At 31.8% G+C, this 8,986-nt stretch overlaps 1 protein-coding gene across 2 annotated transcripts in view; it reads right to left on the bottom strand.

Moving 5' to 3' along the window:
• Positions 1-8,765, bottom strand: part of LOC139488197 (sodium-coupled monocarboxylate transporter 1-like) — a 58,581-nt gene extending 49,816 nt beyond the window's left edge. For both annotated transcript variants that reach the window (XM_071273652.1, XM_071273654.1), the window contains exon 1: positions 8,667-8,765. The gene's annotated coding sequence lies outside the window, so the exon portion shown is untranslated. The remainder of the gene's footprint in view (positions 1-8,666) is intronic.
• Between the last annotated feature and the right edge of the window lie 221 nt (positions 8,766-8,986).

The raw sequence follows: 8,986 nt of genomic DNA on the forward strand, positions 1-8,986 counted from the left end.
TGAGTGATTGCCCCTATAATTGGTTGCATTCCAATCAAAAGTTTCAGAAGGAAGATTTTTTGAAGTACAAGTATGTTCACAACTCTGTTTCATATAACAAGCTTTTTAAAAGACTGTCATCAATTGAAAGTATGTGAAAATCAGGTGCTCCGCAGGGCGCAGCTTTATACAACCGCAGTGGTTGGACCCTGAACAGTTGGGGCAAATTAAAGTTGGTCACAATGTTCAAGCTTGATGCTGTCTGAATTTGGATTGTGATTGCATTTTTGACAAAATAAAGGTTTTTGTTACAAAATAAATGTGGTCAAAGATCAACAAATCTATTGCACAATACTGTGCAATTGAAGATTTCTTCTTGAAAATTTTCAAAATTTGAAATTTGAAAAATTTTGAAAAAAAAAGAAATCCCTTAAAAAATTGTTTACAACCCACCCACCCCTTATTGAAACCCCCTTTAAGGAATAACCCTTAAACACAATCCCATCCTTTCCTTTTAAGTATAGAACCTTGTAGTACAATTACAGAGAGATCCATATTCTTAAACCCAAGTTATTCTTTGGAAACTAGAAACATGCTTATTTTTGGCCCTTTTTTGACCCCTTATTCCTACATATTTTGGACAATTTATCAAAGACTAAATCCCAGCCTCCCCTTTGTTATATGGAGCATTGTGGTACAATTTGAGAGAGATCCATACAATAACACACAAGTTATTGTCTTGAAACTAGAAAAATGCTTGTTTTTTGGCCCCTTTTTGGCCCTTAATTCCTAACTTTGAACCCATGACCCATTTAAATGAATCCAAACTTTCTACGTGTGGTTTTAAACATGGTGATACAATATCAGAGCAATTGAAATACTTATACACAAGTTATTATCCTTAAACTATAAAATGCTTGTTTTGGGCCCCTTCTGGGCTCTTAATTCCTAAACGGTTGGGACCATCATCCCCAAAATCGATCCAAACCTTCCTTTTGTGGTATTGAACCTTCTGAAAAAAATCATTAAGATCTATACACTTAAACTAAAGTTATTGTCCGGAATATAAGTCTACTTTGATCAGTTTTAGTTAAAATATTAAGGGGCAAAAACTATTTCAATAAGTGCATTTTATAAATATTTGGGAGCATTTTTTTACCAATTTCCCAATATTTGCCAGGCTAAATTTTTTTACTTGTCTTAGAACTGATATGCACCTTTAAAAAAATCCTAAAAGTTGAAAAAAATAAATATGATCTTGAGAGAAAACACCTACTGAGTACATGTACTACATGCAAGTTATCTAATACATATGTTGCACGAACCTCTCTGGCAACCTGCCAAAAGGTAAAAAAAAATGTCAAAATGCATTTTTTCTTTTTTTTTATAATGTTCTGTGCAAAATATAACAAGATAATGCTTTATTTAAGAGATATATCAATTATCCAGACCTTTAAAAAGTACCTAAATATGGTGATTTTTTTTGCATTTTTTTTTAATAATTCACAAATATGCAAATAAGGCTGTTAAATGAAAAATAGTGTGAATTTACAAAAAAAAATTTTTTATCTTAACTCCTAAATACCCAAAGATTTTGGAAATATATATAATGTTGCCCAGTTATAACTACCAATTTGGACGAAATTTGAGATTTTGCATGGTTTTATGGCAGACTGGCTCTTAACATGATTAAAATTTGTAAAACTTTCAAAATATATATTTTAAATGTGTTAAATATTTGAAACCAATAGCAAAAGGTTAAGACTGTACATCCATAAGACAGAAAACAAACGATACAAAAATGGAAAAAATAAAAAGAAGGGGTCAACAAACACTGCCGCCCATAAATTGTATGGCCTAATCCCTACTACACAAATATTACACCCAATTTGATAGTCAAACTTTTTTTTTCAAAGTAGAAATTGCGTAGCGTGAGATATATAAGTAATATTTTTTATTGTCCCATTTGTAATCATATGTCAAATCAGCACCTACTTGTGGATGACATGAGAACAAAAAGTGCGGAAGATATTAAAGGATCACACAAAACTCGTAAGTTCAAGAGAAACTGACAATGCCAAGGTGAAATCCTGTCTCACTAATTTTCTTTAAAACTGGTGCATTCTTGAGTATTGATATAGAAATGTCCATGTTATTGATATATACTCTATTAGGGTCACCAAACTTTTTTTTTATTATTATATATATATATATATATATAACGTCTGAATATTAGAAAAAAAGAAGATGTGGTATGATTGCCAACGAGACAGCTGTCCACCAGAGACCAAAATGACACATACATTTAATGATTAACAACTATAGGTCACCGTACGGCCTTCAACAATGAGCAAAGCCCATACCGCCCATTAGTCCACATATCTTTCCAACGAGAGCGCTGGATCGTTATGAGTAAAGATACAGTAACATGTACTACACAATAAATAAATAACATAAGTACGTCTGAACCAGTGACAACACTACGACATATTATATCCATCGGTTTATTGGTCCGAGTACACAGTTATTTCGTAGTGCATTTCTTTTAGACAATAAATGAGAATTAAAAAAATTCCACCTGTGCTTTCTCAATAATATTTTTACAGTGAGTTGTACTACTGTTGGGACAAATTACATCAAAATTATAGAAAACTTCATCAGCTCTAACTCAAAATATGGACAATTTTATGTTAAGGGGGTCTTGAAATCTTTTACTGCTTCCGAAGTGCTAATTTTTTACCTTTTTCAGCTGGACATAATCACTACTTTACATTAATGAGTCATTAATATTTATGACCCAATTTTTTTTACAGTGTCATTTCACCCCCCAACTTGCTATATGAGGCATAAAACATGGAGAAATAAATTTGGAAGGGGTATAACAAAATTTGGCAAGTAACACACTGTCCACACTAAGGACTATATTCGTGGACAAAGAAAATCAAAGGACGATAACTGTGTGCTCGGACCTATTGGCTGAAAACACTTTCTGTATAAATAATAAATAAATAATTCCTCTGAATATAAGCCAAACAGTGTAAGATCTGTAAATTTGCGGAGTTATATATTCTGTTCAATAGGAGAATGGCATAGTAACGTCGTGATTGCATTGTGCATCAAATTCTTAATTTCAAAGTCTCTATATATATATATATATAACATGTACATTTGAAAGGGATCAAACAGTAAACACAAATTCGTTTACTCCTGTAAATTTTATATAAAACGGAAAATGTATTGACATAAAATATAGTTTCAAATAAAACAATTTCTAAGACAGTTTTAGAGAAAACACAATTAAACATTAAGAGCTGCATCGGATAAAAATCGACCGAATGAAAGTGCGTGTATATATGTACATGTATGTTAGACTCAATTTAAGACTTTGTTTGATTTTGGAACATTCAAATACGAAAAAGAAGATGAATTTTGGACTGTTAGTAGGGTTCTTATAACAACTCAGTTTTCAAACACTTACAGACTTTCTGTAGATTAACAGATGTATTGATATACATTTGCATAAGATCGATTTCTATCCGACGTACATGTAGCTCAATATTTTGATTTATTTATGTACTTCTTTCTGAAGAATATTAAATTCGCTCTTTCCCCAGAATTATAAAATTTCTTGCATCCTTTTTTTTTTATATATTTTCTGCTCTAATAGGTATATCAACTTTGCATATTTCTTAAACATCCGTTAGATTGACCATTTTCGTTTATTATCAAACAAAAATCTAACTAACAAACGTCGACCGTCGAAACTGACAGAATTGCGTCCATGCTCTATACGGAAACAATTGCATGACGTTATGCATTGTTACGCTTCCTTTGTGACGTTTTCCGTTGGAATTTGAAATCAAGGGCCTATCCATTGGCACTTAACGGTAGTTTACCATAAAAAAAAACGTGGCACTCTAAGGGTTAACCCTACCACATTTTATGTGCATGTCCTAAGCCAGTTATTTTTAGTGTTGTTGTTCTCAATGGTTGCCATAAACTATGCCTTTAGCTTTAACTTTTGAATTCGTGTGTTATTTCTGCTGGTTGAAAGAAAACAACAAGAAATTGTTGACATATCGTTGCTATACATGTATATATTTCATCCTGTGCAATCACATATGACAAATTACGAGTGTTGGCTTTGATCCGTCAAGGATTGGAACTTTGAAGTTATTAACCTAAAAAGTTAAGCTGAGATCAACATGCAGCCTAATGTTGATAAATGAATTGAAAGAACATGAGTGTACTTTTACCAAAGAGGACTTGCAGTATGATGTGTTACGGTTTTAAAGATTATCAGTATAGTTTATACAAGGTCTAGGGTTTCGGCGTCACTAACGGATGTAAAATGACCTGTATTTGTTTTATTTAACATCCTATTTTGTCTTATGGTGGTAATTTGTGTCATTGACAATCATATCACATCAAAAGTATATTTGTATTTGAATTCTAAAAATAAGTAGAATACTTAGAAAGGTATGATCCTTGTCTCGTTTGTTCAAATACAATTATATATTTTTTATGTTTCCATGGCTTTCATATCATGACTTTATTCTTGGATTATAATGATAGTATAATAGTCAAAGTTTTAACATGATTAATGAAAACAAAAAACTTTAGAATGACAGCAATTAATGGTCATGTTTGTATTTTGATTGACCTAACACGGAATGAAATTATTTATGATAATGTTAATTTAGTATATAGCACCGTTAAATGACTGACCATGTAATAACACGGATGAAAGTACAGATACCGTGCCAAACTTTGAGAATCCAGCTTATTCCTGAATAAAGATATCTTGACAAACCCTTAAATATAAAAAAAAAAAATAAGATGATGTGGTATGATTGCCAATGAGACAACTATCCGCAAAAGACCAAAATGACAGACATTAAAAATTATAGGTCACCGTACGGCCTTCAACAATGAGCAAAGCCCATACCGCATAGTTTGATATAAAAGGCCCCGATAAGACACTGTAAAACAATTCAAACGAGAAAACTAACGGCCTTATTTATGTAAAAAAAAAAAACGAAAAACAAATATGTAACGCATAAACAAACGACAACCACTGCATTACAGGTTCCGGACTTGGGACAGGCACATACATAAATAATGTGGCGGGGTTTAACATGTTAGCGGGATCCCAACCCTCCCCTAACCTGGGACAGTGGTATAACAGTACAACATAAGAACGAACTATAAAAATCAGTTGAAAAAGGCTTAACTCATCAGATGGACAAAAATACAAGTGGACGTGGCCCGGTACTTATACATCCCGACACAAACCTTTTAATGTCATCAAAAGAACAAAATTTGTGGAGGAATCTATATTTTTTAGTAAAGGTAAACAAATAAGTTTGGTTTTGTTTTTGGTTGCCTTAAAAACGGTCTCATTTTTTTTTATTATAGTTATTTATAATACAAAAAAAAAGATGTGGTGTGATTGCTAATGCAATGAGACAACTCACAACAAAAGACCAAATGACACAGACATTGGGTCAACGTAAGGCCTTCAACAATTAGCACATCACATATTCAGCTTTAAATGGTCCCGAAATGACAAATGTGAAACAATTCAAACGAGAAGGATAACGACCTTATTTAGATTGCATGTTACTTACGTAGGCGCGTCACTGTTTCTGATATCATGTGGCGTCAGTCATTGATGGTAACTGCTCGTGTTCTGCGATTTGCATGAATGTTCTTGTGCATGTGCTATATTTCTGTCGCGTAGTGTTGTCATTTTAGCTTTGTTATCTTGTCTACCTCTTAAAGTTGATATGTTTCCCTCGGTTTTACTTTGTATTCCGGATTTGATTACTCTCAATCGATTTATGACTTTTGAACGACGGTTTACTACTGTTGCCTTTAATCGTGTACAAAATAATGAACAAAAAACGAACATGTTACACTGCAACAAATGAAAACCAGTGATTTACAGGCTCCTGATTTGGGGACACACACTAAAATAATGAGGCGGGGGTAAACTCCTTTGAAGGTGCTAACCGGCTCCAGAATTTAGGACAGTGGTGTAACAGTACAACATAAAAGCAAAATATAGAAATCAGTTGAAAAAAGCTTTACTAGTCAGTTAAATACAAATAAAATACATCTAACAAAACATAGAGGGGTTGTGGACGGGTTCTTATAAATCCCAACAATACAAAGACAATAAGTGCAGATCTTAGAGAACTCACAGTAACTAACAACCAGTTCAAAGCCAATAATACATCTAAGACTACAATATCAATCAGTTCACACCCAACATCAAATGGATTTAGTGTAAAGACGTCATAAACAGTCAAAGAAATCATGACTTTGTGCAATGCAAAGATACAGGAAAAACTCTTCCGAAAGGCCAAGATGAAACGATATTTTACTGGGTTTTTTTGTGTAATTCATTAGCAACCAATACGTAGTAGGATCTTCAAATGTTCATAAGACGCCTTCAGTTGTTGTGTGGTTATGATATGTTTGTTTACTATATGACTCTCTGAGGAGTTCGTAGTCATGAATGTAGAAGAATTCAAAATTTCATTATTAAGAACGTCTGTGTAGTATTTACGGTATACCACTTCAGGCCTGAAAACCAAAAACTGTGATGTATTCGCTTGGTTTTGTATTAAACATATCGCTTTAGGTTGGCCATGTGCAAACTAATAACCATCTTCGATTCTTGTGGTATTGTTTAACTCTGTTGCTTATTTTGAAAAGTAAGTGGTTAGAACAACTACTAAGATAAAAAAATAAAGTCAGCGTTCAAAGTTCTGTACCTCGGATGACTGAATACAGACAAATATTCATATATGCTGCAATGCTCATTTTAAAACAACATTTCAAGAATCACAAATTATTTATTTGTCAGGTGTTGTTATTTTTTTTAATTATAGAAAATTTATTATGTCACATAATTTCCTTGAATTAGACGTATATATGTAGAAAAGTTCTTGGAATAACAATTATGTAGCGGATATTTATGACCTAATTTTAAAATTCTTTCAAATGTATAAAAATGTATGCACAGGTGAACACAATTTTAAATGCGCAGTTTTAAACTATCCATGTATCTTACATTATGACTTTTTTTTTTTAATCAGCCTATTGTATAACTTCCAATTGTTTCTTGGACCAAATTTTCGGGGATTTTGTTCAAGTAAATTATTTCATGAGAAAGAGATAAATATCATATGATTTTAGTTCTTTTTAATAGAACTTTTGTTATCTATCATTTCGGTCGATATTAAACATATATTGTTCAAAACAAATACGTCATGATATAGAAGTTCCAAATGGAAGAAATATTCATTAATGTCATTTCCATTTGTTTTTGTTCTTTGCCGAATATAAAAATATGTATAGACATTGGGATAAAGTTTATAACAAGGTATCCATTGTAAAGCGGAACAAACATACATTTTAAAATATACAGTTACAACAGTATCTTAAATGACTGATAAATGTTGTAAAAAATACATAGAGGTTACAATTTGGGTCAGTATTAACGGCATCTGATTCTGATTCAATCTCAATCTCTTAATCCTTGAGTTTCCCATATTAAGTTCAAGTAACATTAAGTACAAGGAACAGTAAATGGGCTATGTCGCAGATTTAGAGATTTGGCGATTTTAAGAAAAAAATTGAAGTTTTTATGCCGAATTTATTTGCTTTCTATACAAATGTTCACCAATTTTGTAAAAATTCAATCAGTAATATTTTAAATGATAAATGAAATAAATGCATTATTTTTTTCAATTTTCAGTTGAAGCTTATCGAGACAGAGTTGTATGCAAAATTTTACTGAAATCTTTGGCATAGCCCATTTACTGTAACTTGACCTTAACCTGACTTAAATTCGTATCATTCGGTCCGTCAATAAAAAGTAAATGCCTTAGAGAATTCAAAATTATATGTCGCGCGTTAGAGCTAGGAGGTAAATTAGTTGCTCTAAAACCTCAAAAAGAAAACCTCTACTTTAAAATAAAAATGTAAGGAAAAGGACTTTGTAATATTGGCATTTGAAAATGGTCATTATGTCAAACTGGAAGTTCAAATAATTGTATTTTTTTTAGAAATAAATCGTCTGAGGCAAGTTAAGTCAACGTCTAGTATGACCATGGACTTTAGATAACAACATTTATTTTAAAGGGTACTAATTGTTCGAGTATGGATGAAAACTTGCATATTCGTGGAAACTTGATTTCGTGGTTTAGCCAAAGTATGCGTACATTCCAATAGAATTTGTTATTTGTTAAATATTTCAATTCATGCTTCCCCTGAAACCACAATTACCTTGAAAATTGGTATCCAAAAATAATGAATTCACAGTAATAATAAATCTTACAGCTTGAAAAAATTTCTTCAGAGTCTAGAATGTTGAATAACATTATTTGATTTTGTAATGGTTTTCCCTAAATATATGAAGTGTTGTTCTACTTAATCCGCAAGCAGAATTTTAAGATCAAGCTGAACAAGTCGCAGAGCATACGGAAATTGAAGATACTGATAACTTTAATGACACCACAGAATCTACTGCAGGTCAATCAATCATTGGCTATTATTTTACTTTTCTATGATACACAAGTAAGTAACCAATAAGAAGCCCAGGTAAACCTAATACCAAAAGTTCTTATTTAAATCTTTATAATTGAATGATTCTATTAGAACTTAAAAGAACTTACGAGTATAATTCGATTAAAACTCTCCACAGCATCTAACATGACATTGCCACGTATTAAAGTACTTGTTAATTTAATTTTCATATTTCAATTGTCAATTTTGTTTTGTTTAATTAAAAATATATAGGTCATGGTTTATAACGCATGTATCATAATTTGTATTTGATATGTCAATACAACCATCACCAGTTACGGAAATGATTTGATTGGGACCATGAGAAGAAGGAATGTTCGGTATGATAGTTTTTCTGGGTTGTTATATGAGAGGATAAATGTTTAATCTTTGAACACTAAATTTCAATATGTCCAATAATTGTTCAATA

Source organism: Mytilus edulis, chromosome 9, assembly GCF_963676685.1.
Source record: "Mytilus edulis chromosome 9, xbMytEdul2.2, whole genome shotgun sequence".
Classification (NCBI taxonomy): domain Eukaryota; kingdom Metazoa; phylum Mollusca; class Bivalvia; order Mytilida; family Mytilidae; genus Mytilus; species Mytilus edulis.